The following is an 18,422-nucleotide window of genomic DNA, read 5'->3' on the forward strand; positions in this document are numbered from 1 at the left end:
GACCAGCCTGGCCAACATGGTGAAACCCCATCTCCACTAAAAATTCAAAAATTAGCTGGGTGTGGTGGCCCATGCCTGTAGTCCCAGCTATTTGGGAGGCTGAGGCAGGAGAATAGCTTGAACCCAAGAGGCAGAGGTTGTAGTGAGTTGAGATCATGCCATTGCACCCCAGCCTAGGCAACAGAGTGAGACTCAGTCTCGACAAAAAAAAGAAGAAGAAGGAGGAGAAGGAGAAGGGAGAAGAAGAGGAGGAGGAGGAGAAGGAAGAGGAGGAGGAGGAGGGGGAGGAGGAGGGGGAGGAGGAGGGGGAGGAGGAGGGGGAGGAGGAGGGGGAGGAGAAGGAGGAGGAGGAGGAGGAGGAGAAAACTCCTTCTTGAAGCAAATATTAGTACCCATTATTTCCTCACAACCCCATCACGTGAGACTGATGGGAAAGTGCAGTGGGATGAGGTGGGAGGGGAAGGAGAAAAGATGGGGAAGGAGAAAAGATGAGAAAGGAGTGGGCACTGAACAGAAGGCCACAGAGAACTACTGATTTGCTTGGGGTGTTGGAAGAAACAAAGTGAGAGTAAGTGAGGGTGGCAAGAGGCAGGCAGGGAGTACGGATTCTGCCTAAGGCCACCTTGCATAGATCCCATTTCAGTCATCCAAGGGCTTCTCCCTTCTCTTTCACAACAACCCCAAGCATCTGTGTATCTGTATGACTCACCACTATCTCCTCTCTATCAGCAAAACATGCTGTTTCACTCCTCCACCTTGCCGCCCAAATTGGTCGCAAGCCCAGAGATTTTCCAAAACTGCACCTCATTTATCCCCATTTGCAGGCGGTGGTAAGGATGGTCCCTGGGCTGACAGGTTGCCTGATCTGATCACATTTACCCACTTTGGTGTATGTTGTATTTTGACATATGGGCTTTTCCACCACGTATCTAGGAAACAGCCTATGCAAGTGCATCAGTTGGGGTGATTAGGGATGTATTATTGGCTTCTGTAACTGACAAGGTCCAGAGAGAGAGTGGGGATCAAGTACAGTTCAATCAGGCTTCTGCTTTGTGTTCCTGTGTCTCCCTTGCCTCTGTCCGTCCCCACCTTTATCATCAGACTGCAGCAGTTTAAGGAATCATCCCTAAGGAGCACACCAGACAGAGGAATAAAGGGATTATTTCATCCTCTGGGTCTTTCTTTAGAGAAAAAAAAAAAATCTTCCTTAACTAGAATCACCTTGACAACATACCCTTTTGAGCCAATTTCTGTGGTCAAAGGAATACCATATATGATTGGCTACAGCCTAGGTTCTTAAACTGACATTTGGCAAACTTCTCAGAATTTTATATTCACATGAATCCTCTAGGAATCTTAGTAGATTGTAGATTCTGGTTCAGGAGATTTGGAGAGGAGTCTGAAATCATGCAATTCTATTATAACACCCCAGGCAACGTGGATGCTCTGCAGTTTGAGTACAAGAGAACAGGGGGGATCTGGAATAGATATGGAAGCCCTGTAAGCTTCATGCAATTGGTGACTTTATTTTTATTTACTACTGAATTCCCATGGCCTATAATACCACTCACTACATAATAGGCATCCTATAAATATTTGTTGAATTTTGAAAAATATATTCCAAAAAATTGGAAAATGAATGCATAGTCAGGTAGCAGATCTTTCTAATTCACTATCCCTCTCCAGGCACAGCTATCAACCTTTGAGCCTTTTCATTACCATTTAAAACACTCAATGGATTCTGAAAGCTAAACGTGAATAAATGATACAACACCTGCACTTTGAAATTGCAACATTACAAATAAACTCTCCTTGGGATTATTAGTAAGACATCAGTACAATGAACTTACTAAGATGTCAATATTTAGATAGAGAGATCTTCTTTCTAGGTGCACAAAATTTTGCAATTAGAAGTATTATATAGAAAGAGTACTGAATGTTTGAACATAGAAGTAAACTGCATTATTCTTTGCAAACTTTTTAGCATGCCTTCTCAAACGGAACAAGGTTACATGGCATGAGAAGAAAATGAAAATGACAGAAAGGGTATCTAAATTCCAACTGAGATATAGAAATAAGTGTTGAAATAAGATATGCTTTTGTTGACAAAATATCATCTGATTCATTTGAAAACATAAAAGCGTAGGATTTAGAATTGCAAAGACTTCCAATTATTTTCTAAGAAGTATTTTTGAAATATTGCTCCATCTCTCTAAGTGTTCCTTACTCTTTGCTGCAGTCAGCAGTAGTTTTGATTTCTGAAGAGAGAAGAAATTGTACAGACGCCTTCCTGAATGCCATACGGTTACCTAGAAAGATGGATCTAGAGAGAAACTGTTATCTCTAGACACACACAAAAAAGAACATCAAATGGAGGATTATAAAACATAAACACTCAGACTTATGACCCCTGGCACTTGCCAACCCTGGTACTTTAATGAACCAACTGTTCTGGAGTCCAAGAGAGCAGAGGCATCCTCACAACAGCCAAAGACAATGTAAACTCTTACCTAGTTTATCTGCTGGTTAGCAGGACTCGGATGCCTGTTACAGGCCCAGTCAGTTCCTGTGAAAGGGCTAATCTCCAGTCCCCATTTCCTTAGGTCCTTTCTTTTATCAGGGGAAAATGCATTTATTCCTTCTGGGCTGATTTCTGGAGGTGACAATTAGCCTCATGGAAATGACTGCCAACTAGTAGCAGAGATTTCTTTGTTGATCCTAAATACCCTCCTGCCAAGCTTATAGGATGGAACTTCCTTTTCTGCAGACAGTTCATGTGTGGCTGGTTATGTTCACGGCAGAAAGTTACATTGAGTGGTGGGTGGAAGCAGGAGATGGATATCATTATCTGTTCTTTTCCCTAAGCAGTCAATGGCCTATGTCTTAGACAAAGGAGACGCAGGAGAGTCAGGCTCATTGCTGTCGCTGAAAATGAAGGTAACATAGGAGCTTCTTGAACCAGCTGAGACAACTTCCAAAGCATCAACTGAGCCACTTCTGTAGCTGAGAGAATGCAACTCAGAAAAAAAAAATCTTGAAAATTGTCATAGGTCCTAGAGGCTGCTTCCTTCAAAGAAACATTTTTCTTGTGCTGAGCTGTGTGGGAAGACCAGGGGGCAGAATACAGGACAGATGCAATTCACTGGATTCCTGAGCCATAGGTAGCTGGGATGGAACCCCACATCCCTCAGTAAATCCAGGAAAGTTATAACTCTTGACTCTCCATGGAAGCAAAGAGAAACTTCCATTGGAATGATGACACCTTGATCTCCCTCTGCTCTGCCAACCATCCTCCGCTGGTTTCTATGTTCTTTTGAAGAAATCATGCCATTTGCCACCCTTATTCCTGCAATATATGCCACATCTAAACTCATATGAACTAGGTGAATCAAAATGGCCATGATAGGAGCAAACTGTAGGCCAGTTCACTTGTCCCTGAAAGGTCTTTCCCATCTTCCCCAGTGTTTGGATTTTAGACTCAGTAAATTTTAAAGTGTGGTGCTAAATGATCAAAACTAAAATAGGGAAAGAGGGCCTATGAATGCTCTATTAGGAAATACATTAGAATTGGGAAAATTTGCTCAGGGAAGTTAATTCCCTGAGCTTATCATTGCCTCTGCAATACTGGAAACCTTTCAAGAACTTCAGGTAATGGGTTTTAAGGGAGCAGTCTAAAATCTTTCTTGAAATGCTAAGCAACCTAGAGAAATCCTAGGACCAAAGGTGTTCTGATGAAAGATGAACGCCCTGCAAAGTAATTGATATAGTTTAGATGTTTGTCCCCTCCAAATCTCATGTTGAAAAATAATCCACAATGTTGCAGGGAGTCGGGTGGGAGGTGTTTGGGTCATGGGCATGGATCCCTAATGAAAGACTTGGTGCTGTCCTTGCAACTGTGACTTCTCACTTTGAGTTCACATGAGATCTGGTTGCTTAAAAGAGTGTGGCACTGCCCCCTTGCTCTCTTGCTTCCACTCTCACCATGTGAGATGGCTGCTCCTCCTTCACCTTCCACCATGATTGTAACCTTCCTGAGGCTGTCACCAGTAGCAGATGCTGGCACCTCATTTCTTGCACTGTTTGCAGACCCATCAGCTAATTAAACCTCTTTTCTTTATGAATTATCCAGCCTCAAGTATTTATAGCAACACAAAAATGGCCTAATATAGTAACGAAACATTTTCATCCTTTTTCCTGTTTTTGTGTGAGTCTTTAATCAAGAGAGTGACAATGATTATTAAATGTGCACCTTGACACTTAAGTTTCAGGACATAGTATAAATAATTGAAGTCATTCATTTATAAGATAAAATATAAGGGAGTAACTGAGAAGATTATGTAATCACTTCTGAAAAGTCCTCCTTTAGTAATTTTAAACAGTTACTGCTCCCAAGCCAAAAAATAGTCCTTTTAGTCTTTTTGAGGGTAACTATTTCTTCCTTTCCCTCTACCAATCAGTAATTTTTTTCCTTTTAGCAAACAGAGAGAGAAAAAAAGAAAAGCAAAATAATAGCTATTTAAAATTGTAAGGTTTTACTTGAAGCTAAGACTGTATTTCTAGGTAACTTTGATCAGGTAAATTGTCTTTAAGTGTCTCAATTTTTCCCTTTGGAAAATTGAAATCATTCATCACCTTTTACTCTGCAGATTTATAAGGACATTTGAAGAATAAACAAAAACTATCTGCTGAGACTTCTGTTTCCAGGAAGATGAAGTAGACATACTTTTCCCTATTCCTCTAAGTTCAACTAAAAACCCTGGGCATTCTATATTAAATAAATTAAGAATATCTGAAAGGGAGAGAGAGAAAGGCAGGCTAGCTAGGGACATTAGGACTTGAAGAACACAGGTGGTAAGTTCCCCGGGATTTCTTTTTACTTCATACATCCCAGACTGGATAATAGAGAAGTGACATCTTAAAAACACCAGTGGACACAGACAAAAATTAAAGCCCACAGGAAAGCCTGCACTCTGGCCAAAAGACCAGGTAAGGAATAGTCTAGCAAGACACGAAACATTTAGATAATAACCACTCTACTCAGCCAAATACCACAGAAAGAAACTTCAGTCCTATCCACACCTCTGATAGCAAAAGCCAAGTGACAGCCCAGGCTTCATGGCAGGAATAGGTACTCCACACCTTCTCTCTTGGGATAATGATACCCCCTATCCACAAAGTCAGTGCAAGCCAGATTCAGATCCCGAAATTCCATCTCCACATGGCAGTAACAAAGAGCCCCTCATCCCCTGAGTGTCACTGGAGGCAGAGTGGAAAACTTGGACTTCTATCCCCACCCGGCAGAGTGAAGGTGGCACTTCTCCCCCTTCATCCAGCAGGCCTCCTAAAACACAAGATTTAAATAAGATCTAAAATCTTGTAATATCTAAACTGACCAGGTTTCAATAACAAATCACTGGTTATACCAAGAACCAGCAAGAACTCAAACTAATGGATAAAAGGCAATCATCAGATGCTGCCCTAAGATGGAAGAATTTTAAAGCAGACACCATAAATTTGCTTCCATGTGCAGTCTCACCCAGGCTTGAAATAAATGAAAGAATAGGAAATGTCAGCAAAAGAACAGAAGATCTAAAGAAGAATCAAATGGAAATTTTAGAACTAAAAATCAAAATAATTAACATAAATAACTCAATGATGGGCTCAACAACAGAATGAAGAAGACAGAGGAAAGAATCCATGAACTAGAATAAAACAGTATAAATTACCCAATTCAAAGATCAGAGAGAAAGCAGAGTGAAAAAAAAAGTGAACAGTTTCAGGTATATGTGGGACTATCACAAAAGATCTTGGCATCAGAGTCCCAGAAGGAAAGGAGAAAAAAAAAAGATGAGGCTTAAAAAGTATCAAAAATGAAATGGCAAAAGATATTCTAAATATGGTGAAAAAAATAGCCTATAGACTCAAGAATGTGAATGAACCTCAAACAAACAAACAAACAAAATAGGGCAAAGAAACAAATTCCACGACACACCGTGGCCAAACTTCTCAAAACTAAGGACAAAGAAAATCTTGAAAGCAGCCAGAGAGGGGTAAAACAATTCAAATCACAGTGTATTTCTCATCAGAAACCATGGAAGCCAGAAGGAAGTGGCACAATATTTTTTAAATTCTTTGAGAAAATAATAATCACCTGAGAATCCTATACCCAGTTCCCAATGAAGAATATCTAACATCTTTTAAAAAGTACCTCTGGCTAACATCATATGTAGTGATGAAAGACTAAATGATTTCCACGTAGGATTAAGAACGAGGCAAGGATGTCTACTTTCACCACTGCTGTTCAACCTACTGGAATTTCTAGCCAGTGCAATTGACAAGAAAAGGAAATAAAAGGAATACAGATTGGAAAGGAAGAAATAAAACTGTCCTATTTGCAGATGACATTATGATGTAAAAATCTACAAAATCACTTCTAGACCTAATAAATAAATTCAGCAAGGTCACAAGATACAAGGTCGACATCCAAAAATCAATTGTATTTCTATACATTAGCAATTAACACGTTGAAACAAATTTAAAATACAATACTATGTAAAAATCATTAAAAGAGAGAGATAAAATACTTAGTTGCAAATCTAAGAAAAAATACGGACAGGATTCTGATACTGAAGACTACAAAATGCTAATGAAAGAAATTTAAAAATTAGAAATAAGTGGAGAGACAAAGTGTTCATGTATTCAAACACTCAATGGAGTAAAAATATCAGTTCTCCCCAGACTGATAAACAGGTTTAACAGAACTCCAACAAAAACCTAGTATGGTATTTTTGTAGATACAGGTAAGATTATTCTGAAATGTATATGGAAAAGCAAAAGAACTGGAATAACTAAAACTATTTTATGAAAGAAGAAAGTGAGGGGAATCACTGTACCTTATTTCAAGACTTACATAGCTATAATTGTGAAAATGTATGATACTATTGTATTGATTGATTGATCGATTGATTGATTGTAAAGACAGGGTCTCACTTTGTTGCCCAGGCTGGTTTCAAACTCCTGGGTTTAAACAATCCTCCTGCCTGGGTCTCCCAGCATGCTGGGGCTACAGGTGTGAGCCACTGCACCTGGCTGAAAATGTATAGTATTAGCAAACAGATTGACATATAGATCAATAGAAGAGAATAAAGAACCCCAAAACAGCCCCACTTCGATATGAAAAACTGATTTTTGATGATGGTACAATTCAATGAAGGAAGAACCTGTTTTTTCCAACCAATGGTGCTGGAGTAATTGGATATCCATAGGCAAAAAAACCCCTAAACCTTACATGTTATATAGATATTAACTCAAAATGGATCAGGATCATAGATTTAAATGTAAATTAATAAAATTTTTAGGAAAAACATAGAAAAAAGCCTTCAAGACTTAGAACTTGGTGAAGAGTTGTTAGACATGACACCAAAAGCAGAATCCATAAATGAAAAATTGATAATTTGATCTCATCAAAAATAAAAAAATTGAAAAAATTTTTTAAAAGATCCTATCAAGATGAAAAAAGACAAGCTACAGACTGAGAGAGAAAATATTTGCAAACCACATATCTGAGAATAGATTCATATCTAGATTATATAAAGAAGTCTTAAAATTCATTGTTAAAAATAAGCAATCCAATTAGAAAATGACAAAAAAAAAGGGGAGATTTTTTATTGAAGGAAGTGGCAAAAAAGCACAAGGAAATATGTTCAATATCATCAGGCATTAAGAAAATGGATATGAAGAACATAAGCTACACAACTTTTGGCATAGTTAAAATAAATAGTTACAACACCAAATGCTGACAAGGGTACAGAGAAACTGAGTCTCACACATTGCTGGTGATAGTAAAATGGTACTGTGGGAAAGTGTGTGATGTTTTCTTAACAAAACCAAAAATGATATTACCTTATGACCAAGCAATTGCACACGTGAGCATTTATTTCAGAGAAATGAAAATTTATATCCACACCAAAACCTGATTGTTCATAGCAGCTTTAGAACTATGTTTGTTCACCGTAGCTTTATTCATAATAGCCAAAAACTGGAATCAGATCAGATAGATGTTCTTCACAAGGTGAATGACTGAATAAACTATGATACATCCATATCATAGAATAAAAGGAATGAACTACTGATACGTGCAACAACCTGGATACATTTCAAGGGCATCATGCTGAGGGAAAAAAAAAGCTCATCTGGAAAGGTCATACACTGTATGATTTCATTTATGTAATATTTTCTAAATGACAAAATTATAGACCTGGGGAAAAGATTAGTGGTTGCAGAGGGTTAGGGATGTTGGAGAAGACGGGAGTGGGAATGGTTATTAGGGAGCAGCACGAAAGCATAAAATAGATCTCTGTGATAATGGAACACCTTGATTGCAGTGATGCTTATACAAATCTAAACACGTGATTAATGCCATGGAAATAGACACAATCGTACCACTGTCAAATTCTAGTGTTTGCTATTGTACTATAATGATACAAGATATAACCACTGGGGGAAATTGTATGAAAGGTACACATGAATCTCCACTGACTTCAAGATTAAAAATTAAAAAGAAAAATTGCCTACTTGTACTTCCACCTTCTTTTTTCTAGTTTCAACTGAGAAAAGCCAGTCTTTCCTCCAAGTATTCTGAATCCATCTCCTCTAAACTTCTCAGATACTTGGATCTATTTGAAATATTTTTCTTCCCCTGTTATTATCAACATTTCCCTTTTTTAGGATATAGTTATGAATTAATATCTCACATTAAACAAACATGCAGTCATACACAAACTTCCCTCAAAACGCTGCCTTATCACTTTGCTATATTTGCAGACAAACATCTTCAAAGAATTGTCCATATTCACTGTCTCAATATTTTCACTCTTCACCTTTTATAGCCTGGCTCCTGCTCAAAGCTCTAATGGCTCACTTAAGTCAAGGTCACAAACCCCTGTTCTTCCTGGAGATGCCAGTAGCACTCGATATTGTGACCCTGTCCTCCTTTGTGAACAATGACCTTCCTTGGTTTTCACGGTACCACACTCTCTAGCTTTCCCTGTGCTCTTCAGGTCACCTCTTTTCAGCCTTTTTTCACTTCTACTTCCTCTATTGACCTCTAAATGTCAAAATTCCTCTGTGTTTGGTTGAAGCCCCTTTTCCTTTTTCTTTCCTATTCCATTTCCATGGCTTTGGTACTGATATGCTGATAACTTCCAAATTTCCATTTCCAACCTAGAAGTCTCCTCTGAGTTCATCTCATATACCCACTGCCTACTTGACAATACCGTTTGCATATTTCACAAACATCTCAAATTCAACATGTCCAAGCTGAACTCATGATGTTTCCCCAGCATCACGTTCTTCCTCCATGCTTCCCCTCCTGAAATTACGATAGCTGAAATTGTGATAGCATTCATTGTGATCACCAGTCACTAAGTAGCTCAAATTTAAAAAATCTTAAAAATTACGTTTAGTTCTTCCTTTTCTTTCCTTGACATGCCTAGCCCATCAGCCAGTAATGTCAAATATACCTCTAAAGAAGATCTCAAATCCACTCACTTCTCTTCATCTTCCTTACCACAAATCTAATACAAGCACCATCTTTTTTAAGCTGGAATGCTGCAGATAGCTTATGCATTAGTTATTTCTTAAGTAACCATTTACCACAAGTGTAGTGACTTAAAATGTAATAACAATTTTTTTTGAGATGGAGTTTCACTCTGTCACCCAAGCTGGAGTGCAGTGGAGCAATCTTGGCTCGCTGCAACCTCTGCCTCCCAGGTTCAAGCAATTCTTCTGCATCAGTCTCCCGAGTAGCTGGGACTACAGGTGTGCACCACCACGCCCAGCTAATTTTTTTTTGTATTTTTTTTTTTTTTTTGAGACGGAGTCTCACTCTGTCACCCAGGCTGGAGTGCAGTGGCGCGATCTCGGCTCACTGCAAGCTCCGCCTCCCGGGTTCACGCCATTCTCCTGCCTCAGCCTCTCCGAGTAGCTGGGACTACAGGCACCCGCCACCACGCCCGGCTAATTTCTTGTATTTTCAGTAGAGACGGGGTGTCACCGTGGTCTCGATCTCCTGACCTCATGATCCGCCCGCCTCGGCCTCCCAAAGTGCTGGGATTACAAGCGTGAGCCACCGCGCCCGGCCTTTTTTTGTATTTTTAGTGGAGACGCATTTTTGCCATGTTGGGCAGGCTGGTCTCAAGCTCCTGACCTCAAGTGATCCACCCACCTTGGCCTCCCAAAGTGCTGGGATTACAGCCATGACCCACTGCACCTCGCCAAAATAACATAAATTTGTTATCTCACAGTTTCCATGGACAGAAGTCTAGGTGTGGCAGCTGATACCTGCTCAGGGTCTCACAGGCTGAAACGAAGGTGCTGACCGGGGCTGTCGGCTTTATCTGAGGACCGAGGTCCTCTTCCTTGTTAACATTTATTTCCTTGTGGCTGAGGTCCCTGCTTCCTTCGGTAGCTCCTTGCTAGGGACCAGTCTCAGCTCCCAGAGGCTACTCACGGTTCCTTGTTACATGGCCCACATGGGTAGTTCACAGAGTGGTTCTTTGCTTTCTCCCAGGCCAGTAGGAGTACTCTCTCTGCCTGTTCACTCTCTTTTAAATATCTCACCTCGTGAGGTGAGGCTACGCAGGATAATCTCATTCTGATTAACTCAGAGTCAACTGATTGCCTCCCATCGTATTTACAGGTCAGCTGCTCTCAAAGGGAAGGGTTCTGCAGAGTGCATACATCAGAGAGCAGAAATCTTGAGGGCCAGCTCAAAATTATTCCTCCTGCAGCCTCCTAATCATTCTCCATTTCTCCTTTCCTATTCAATCTATTCTCCACGAGCAGTCATGGTACCTTTTAAAAAAAATTCATTACATCTCATTTCACCCTTGTTTCATATGCCTTAAATAACTTTCCAGCAGATTTAGAATAGCAGAGTAATATGATATGAGCTCTGTTTACCTTCTGGTCTTATTTTACTCCTCTCTTCGTGATCAAGATGCCCCTCCTACCATGGCCTTCTCCCTCTTTCTCACTGACATCAAACTATTCCACTCCATAACATTTTGGGGGCACACAGAGGCTTGGAATGCTCCCTTCTGCCTACCTTCGCATATCCAGACACTTTAGCAGGTCTCTTTCTCTTCCATGAACTTCCAGCTTGCTGACTTCCTCAGAGGGATCATCCTAAATAGGTACCTGGTATTTTCTAGCTGAGTGCCCTGATTCCTTTACAGCACATTGTGTTTCGTAATTATTCACTCATCATATGTTTACTTATTTATTGGTAAAGACTCTGGTTTTTTTTTTTGTAGATTCTCAAGAATATTAGTTTTACAATTAATTAGTTGGTATTTAAGCTCACTTCAAAATGTAGTTTAGATTGGCACCACACCTGCTGACATGGTAAATCTTTTTTTTTTTTTTTTTTTTTTTTTTGAGTCAGAGTCTGGCTCTGTCGCCCAGGCTGGAGTGCAGTGGCGCGATCTCGGCTCACTGCAAGCTCCGCCTCCCGGGTTCACGCCATTCTCCTGCCTCAGCCTCCCGAGTAGCTGGGACTACAGGCACCCGCCACCACGCCCTGCTGATTTTTTTGTATTTTTAGCAGAGACAGGGTTTCACTATGTTGGCCAGGATGGTCTCGAACTCCTGACCTCGTGATCCGCCCACCTCGGCCTCCCAAAGTGCTAGGATTACAGGCTTGAGCCACCGCGCCTGGCCAACATGGTAAATCTTGAACCTAAATATTTCAAAAATATAAACCCAGCCTACAATTATTTTTCTTTTTGACTCCAAAATTTTAACATGCATATCAGTATTCTGCTGATTTACATTTTTCTTGTGTTTCCTCTCAAGTGAAAGAAGTTTCTATCAAGTTGTTGGTGTTATTCATTTAAATGTCCCTGAAATATAGGGAGAAACGTCCATCTTACTTTGTATTTTTCTAGAATAGGGAGAATTCTGAGTGATAGTTATTAGATTATGAGTTTCTTTTCCTCTGGGAAGTATCAAAACTCAAAAAAGCAGAAAAAAACCACAATTACTAGGAAAGAAACAGACATCCAATAGTCAACCTTCCACAAAGGGCCAAGGGAAATGTTTTGTCTACCTGCAAATAAGACAGGTACTATAGGATGTGTTTTAATATCATAAAGGCTTTCCCAAAATAAATGTTCTCTAGCTAGGGAGACAGCTTTAGGACAAAGAGGGGACAAGGAAGACCAAGGACTTAATCCAGATACCAGTAAAATTCCCTATACACTAAGACAGTAGAGCAGGGAAATATAAAATGCTTCCACATGTATTCTCAGATCTAGGAAAGCAGTCTCCTCTTCTTAAAATCTCCATTGATAAAAAAAGAAAGACTGGTTAAGGGTGTGAAGGAGGGGCAGTGGTAGGCAAAAGGCTCAAGAACCACAGTCATTCCCAACCTGCTCCTATGGCCTCCTGACTTCTGCAGCACCATTACGTCTTTCTTCTCGTGCTTATTACTGAATCCCTGGATTCTGCAGGAGCTCCTTTGCTTGGGAAGAGAGAGAAGAGGAGTTAGAACTCCAGGAGGCTATTCTGCTATATCTCAAAAAATGAATTATGGTTAATGATGGGCAAAGTATTCAAATTGTTAGTTCTAATGAAGTTCAGTTGGAGATTTTGTTATTCAGAGACTTCAACAGAACCAAAAGGTTGTTCTACTCTGAAGACAACTAGGCCATGAGCTCAATCCCTTACAGAAACAGGTTTTTTTTTCTTTTTTCACATGTGGTTGTCAACATCAAATAAAATATGGAGACAAATCTCTAAACTCAATATTTTATTTGGGAATCATAGAATTGCAATTTGGGGCATACACATAGACCATGGTGGTCTCTGTTGTGTCCAAAGAACAAAGAGAAGGTTGGGAGTTTTATTAAAAAGAGAAACGTTCTGTATTATGTTGAAAAAATGCTCACTGATATTACAAGTTTCTGGGAGCTGGCGAGCTCTGATTAGTGAGTGATGGCTTTAGGTAAAATTGCTCTTAGAGTCATAGTGGGTCATTTCAACAGCTGTGAGGTAAAACTGGTGTTAAGGTTATAGCAGCCCCTTTCAGTAGCTGGGTTTGAGGATAATTCTTGAATTGGGTGCTATGTGCCCCAAGTGCTTTTTTCCCCTGGTTCCTCGATGCTGATTTAGTTAGATATGATGAGAATAATCCAAATTGTGTCATCGACTTTTAGATGGTAAAGGTCTGTGGAGGTGAAATATATGTCACGAAGACCAGAAGAGGTCAATGATAGTAGGGAAGTATTTGCTGGGGTGACATTTTCACCCAGTTTTCTGAGCAATTCAATACAAGAGAAAGAATAAGAAGAAACAGACTGGCTGACAGTCAGTCAACATTAGGGAGATCAACTGGCGTATGGGTGCAGGCGGGAGCTGGGAAGGGAAGGGTGAGAGAAATGCCCACTCCTCCTTTTCTTTCTTTTTTTTTTTAAATCAACCACGAGTACATCTTCTGTTTCAGAGGGAAAATATATATCCACCTAGGGAATGTTTTAAGTTCCTAAAAAGTAAATAACTGTTTCAACCTTTTAAATTCCATATTAAATTATCAGTGAGTCATGAGAAAAACGCTAATGTTAAAAATTAAAATCAAATGAATCACTGTTTCTGGCTGCAGAGGAGAAGCGCTTTGGTCCGTGCTTACACTCCGCTGAAGCCATTGGATTTCCAGCTCCCTCCCCGCCCCACTACCCCACCCCCCGCTGGAGCAGCCCTTCTCAGCATCCCAGAACTGGTGTTCCAGGGATGGGAGGAGAGCCATTTCTCCCTCACCACCAGCATTTTCCACGAGGGAAGTCTGTGAAATGACTCTCCCTCCCAAGCCGAGTTGCATTACCATGGAAAAGGACAAACACAATAGGATCCTGTTCTGTGTCCAAACTGGCCGCTCACAGGAGATCTTAGGCACAGCTTCAGTCAGGTTTAACAAACGCTCAGGTTTGTGATGACACACGACCACATCGCTCTCACTTTGTAGCAAATGAGGTTGACTTTTTCAGTTCCTCTTCCCCTAGTACATTTCCTTATCTCCACAAAAGTTCCTGACACCTGGAGAAAAGGAGAGAGAAACAGAAAAGGGAACTGGGCTGGCCGTGGTGGCTCACGCCTGTAATCCCAGCACTTTGGGAGGGCGAGGCGGGTGGATCACGAGGTCAGGAGATTGAGACCATCCTGGCTAACACGGTGAAACCCCGTCTCTACTAAAAATACAAAAAATTAGCTGGGCGCGGTGGCACATGCCTGTAGTCCCAGCTACAGCTACTTGGGAGGCCAAGGCAGGAGAATGGCGTGAAGCCTGGAGGTGGAGTTTGCAGTGAGCCAAGATCACGCCACTGCACTCCAGCCTGGGCAATAGAGCAAGACTCTGTCTCAAAAAAATTAAAAAAAAAAAAAAAAAAGAAAAGGAACTGAATGTAAAATGAAAAGTACAGGACAAGTCTACTCACACTTTTTGAGGATTAGGTAAGTGATGGGGACAAGAGTAATGATACCAATTTCTACTCCTGCGAAAAAAGGACCACCAGGTAACTTACCTTATCACAGAACAGCATTGTGGGTCCTGGGATCCGTTGGGACCCCGAGATCAAAACCTCACAGACCCATCAAACAGGAGACTTCCAGAAAGTTGCATTTCAGCACCAGCTGCCATTGGACGAAGGTTCTTATTTTCACACCACTGGGACTGAATCATTGCCACTCCTTGAATTTTCCAGAAATAGTACATAAAACACAAACTTGGCCCCTCCCTTATAAAAGTTCCTTAATTAATCTTCCCATGATTTATGGCAGTGTCACAGTTTCAGTGTCCTTTCCCTCTTGGTTCTGGGAATGAGGGTGCTTTGCAACATTGCCTGCCACGTTATAAGAACGCACCTGATTGTGTTTTAGGAATTTCAAGCAGCCCTCTCTCTGCTCCTTGTACCAAATCCTCAATAGTAACTTAGTGCACTCGAAAGCACACCAAGGGTGAGGCTGAACAAGGGCACAAAAGCAGTGTCCTTACACCAACCTGGCCTCCACCTGCCTGTGCCATCAAAAGGGCTGCTCAGGCATCAGGGTATGCACGAAAGAGAGAGAAGAGTTGGAGCTTACATGTAGATGTCTAATATGACAACCTCCCAAAGATATATTTCCACAAAACATAATATTCATACAAAATCTGATACTTGTGTGTCAGGCAGAAAGATTTTCCTTTGGGCAGCTGTTGGTAAGAGGATTCTAGAATTCTTAGTCTTCGGTTCTTTCAGCTAAGAAGTGTTCTTTCTCCAAAGTTCAATAAAGAGGAAGCCTTCAAAAGGAGCTTCTGGGCCCTGCTCTATACAGGTGAAAAGTTTCATACCATCACCAAGAAAGGGATGATTGTGCTGTTTAATTGTATTAAAAATCACTGTTCTGGGCCGGGTGCTGTGGCTTATGCCTGTAATCCCAGCACTTTGGGAGGCCGAGGTGGGCAGATCACGAGGTCAGGAGATCGAGACCATCCTGGCTAACACGGTGAAACCCCATCTCTACTAAAAATATAAAAAATTAGCCAGGCATGGTGGCAGGTGCCTGTAGTCCCAGCTACAGCTACTTGGGGGGCTGAGGCAGGAGAATGGCGTGAACCCAGGAGGCGGAGCTTGCAGTGAGCCGAGATTGTGCCACTGCACTCCAGCCTGGACGACACAGCGAGACTCCGTCTCAAAAAAGAAAGAAACAATCACTGTTCTGCTATTGAAAGCAGCATTGACCTCACTTTTATATATACACACGTGTCTGTGTGTGTTTGTATGTGTATGTATATATATTTGTATATATGTATATGCATATTTTTAACCACAAACCACCCCTAACTTCTCCATTTCTCCCCATTTTCTAATATTCAGCTGAGCTATCCTGTGGCAGCAAACACGCTCCACATCCTACAAGATAAGGAAGTACTGAAATATTCTCCTGAATCTGTTTTCCTATTTCTATTTAGCTTATCGATTGAGTATTATTAAGTTTATAGTCTGGTTCACTTCAGGACCTTAGTGTTTAAGCATAATTATTTTCATGGTTTGTAATATTATAATATTGACAAGACTGATATGTCCTGGAGGACTGTAGGTTTACCAGTTAAACCAAGTGACTGAACAATTTCTAAGTCAGTAAGATTTCTTTCCAGAAGAATATTTTGTCAAGTTTACATATATAAGCCAGACAGGTTTCAGAAGATTCTAATTTTCAAGAGAGTCTGTGATGAGCATACCTCAGGGCTCCCTAATTGATCCCCATGCCAGGAAACCCTGCCTGGAAATGAACCAGGAAAGTAGCTGAAGTTTGCCATAGATGTGACTTAGTTCCAGCACAGCAGACCCCACAAAGTGGAGAGCCAAAGATTCAGCATCTCAGAGAATGAATGAGAAAGAATGGAAGCCCTCAGTCAGGAACGCATGTCAGCTACAAACTGTGTACACATGCAAGATGAACTTGTGAACACATGTCCAACTTGGCAGATCTATAAAGATTGTGTGTTTATAACATGCTCCTGAAACATTTTACCGAAATGAACAAATGACTTTGATTTAAAATTAGGCTTTAAAGAATTAAAAAAAAAAAAAACCTTTTCCAGTACTATCTACCAAAAAAGCAAAGGTAGCTTCCCGGAAACAGTATTCTCCACACACTAAAGCCTGTATATCTGAATGGTGCCTCCAAAAGCAAGCTTTTCTCTTCCTCCTTGCCTTGAAACAATTGAAGCAGCTGGGAGCTGAAGCTCCACTTTATTAGTGATTTAAAACACACCCTTGGAAACTAGCTGGCTTTTTTTTTTTTTTTTTTTGTCAATCCAGGTGGGAAGCGTTCTCCTCAAATGGGAACAACACTTAACAAAGTTCTCAAACAGATAATGCCTTAAGAGCTAGACTTCAAAAACATCTTCTACCAGCCATCTATCTGACAAAAGCAATGGTAACCTGGTAGGAATACTAAGCCTTCCACAGAAAGACACAGATAAAATAATTCAGCCGCCAAGATTTGGCATCTTTAAAAACGCCTTTTCAATCTTTAACTTTTGTCTGCTTGGTCGTCTAGCAACCAAGTGCCGAAAAGACACTCCACCCAAAACAAAGTGAAACAATACAGACACTTAACTTCATGAGTGTGTATGCGTGCACGTGTGTGTGTGTGTGTGTGTGTGTAAGATTCTCAACATGCAAAGATAGCAACTCATTTTGATACAGTTAAAACAGAAAAAGTCTCAATTGCAGATGTCAGGAAAGGAAGTCAGGAGTGAGTAAAAAGCAATGAGAAAATGTGTAATGCAGGATGAGGGTATAGTTTCCACACACCGGGCTAAAGCAAGGTTTACACTCTTAAGCAATAAAAACAAACCATTAAGCTAGGCCCAGCACTGTCAGGAAGTATAAAACAGTTCTTGAAACTTTGCAGTTACTATACAAAAGCTTTTCATAAACTCTGTTTCCTGATCTTCATTAAACGTTAACATTAAGTTGCCATGGGGCAATTAGCTTGCCTCCTGAAATCAATAAAAAATCAACAATTTGGAAATCGTTGTACAGTAAAATAGTTCAATAATTATTCTCTCATAGTGTTGTGGCCAAGCAGTTCCAGTGTAAATGCAGTCCAGATGAGATCCTGCTCCTTATGAGGGAGGCTTTAAGCAGATCGGTGGTTTGCTTAGAGACCTCCTCATCAGAATGAACTACAACAATAATGTACTCCTGGCAGTGCCTTGGAGTGGGGCCCAGGACATGGGGCAAACGCAAGCTTTTAAGTGGTGTTAAAGTCAGTGTCTTGCTTAGTACTGCTTAAGCACCTCAGAGGGACTCAATGCGAAATTCAGAGACTACGCGAAATGAGAAACTCAATAAAAAAGAAGATGCCTTACGCTTGGCATTTGGACTCCAGATAGGAACAGATCATTATGTATGTACATATACATTCACAGACACATACACACACATATATGCATATACGTATGTATGTACACACAACAAGGGGTGTATTTGAGATTAGGAATCCATTCATCCCAGCATGTCTTCAACAAATATTCAAATCTGAATTACTTGTGAGAAATCTTCCAAGTGCTTCGTAAAATAAAATGAGGCTGCTACACAGATGAGCCTCACAGGACATTTTACTTTACAAAGAGGTGCTATCACCAAGCAAAGGCAGAAAGTTATTCTTTGCTGACTCCCTTTCTCAGAAGGAAATCAATTCCTGCTGTTTTTTCTAGCCTGAGCCCATGTTAAACACCTTATTTGAAGCCAACTGCAGCATTGAAAATTCCAATATCCATTAAATCAAACCTCAAATACCAGCTTTGGAAGCTTTATACCACCCTGCAGGCTCAATGGTGTTGAACAGTGAACTGTCTTAGAACTTAAAAAAAAATC

The sequence above is a fragment of the Symphalangus syndactylus genome, chromosome 24, assembly GCF_028878055.3.
Source record: "Symphalangus syndactylus isolate Jambi chromosome 24, NHGRI_mSymSyn1-v2.1_pri, whole genome shotgun sequence".
NCBI lineage: Eukaryota > Metazoa > Chordata > Mammalia > Primates > Hylobatidae > Symphalangus > Symphalangus syndactylus.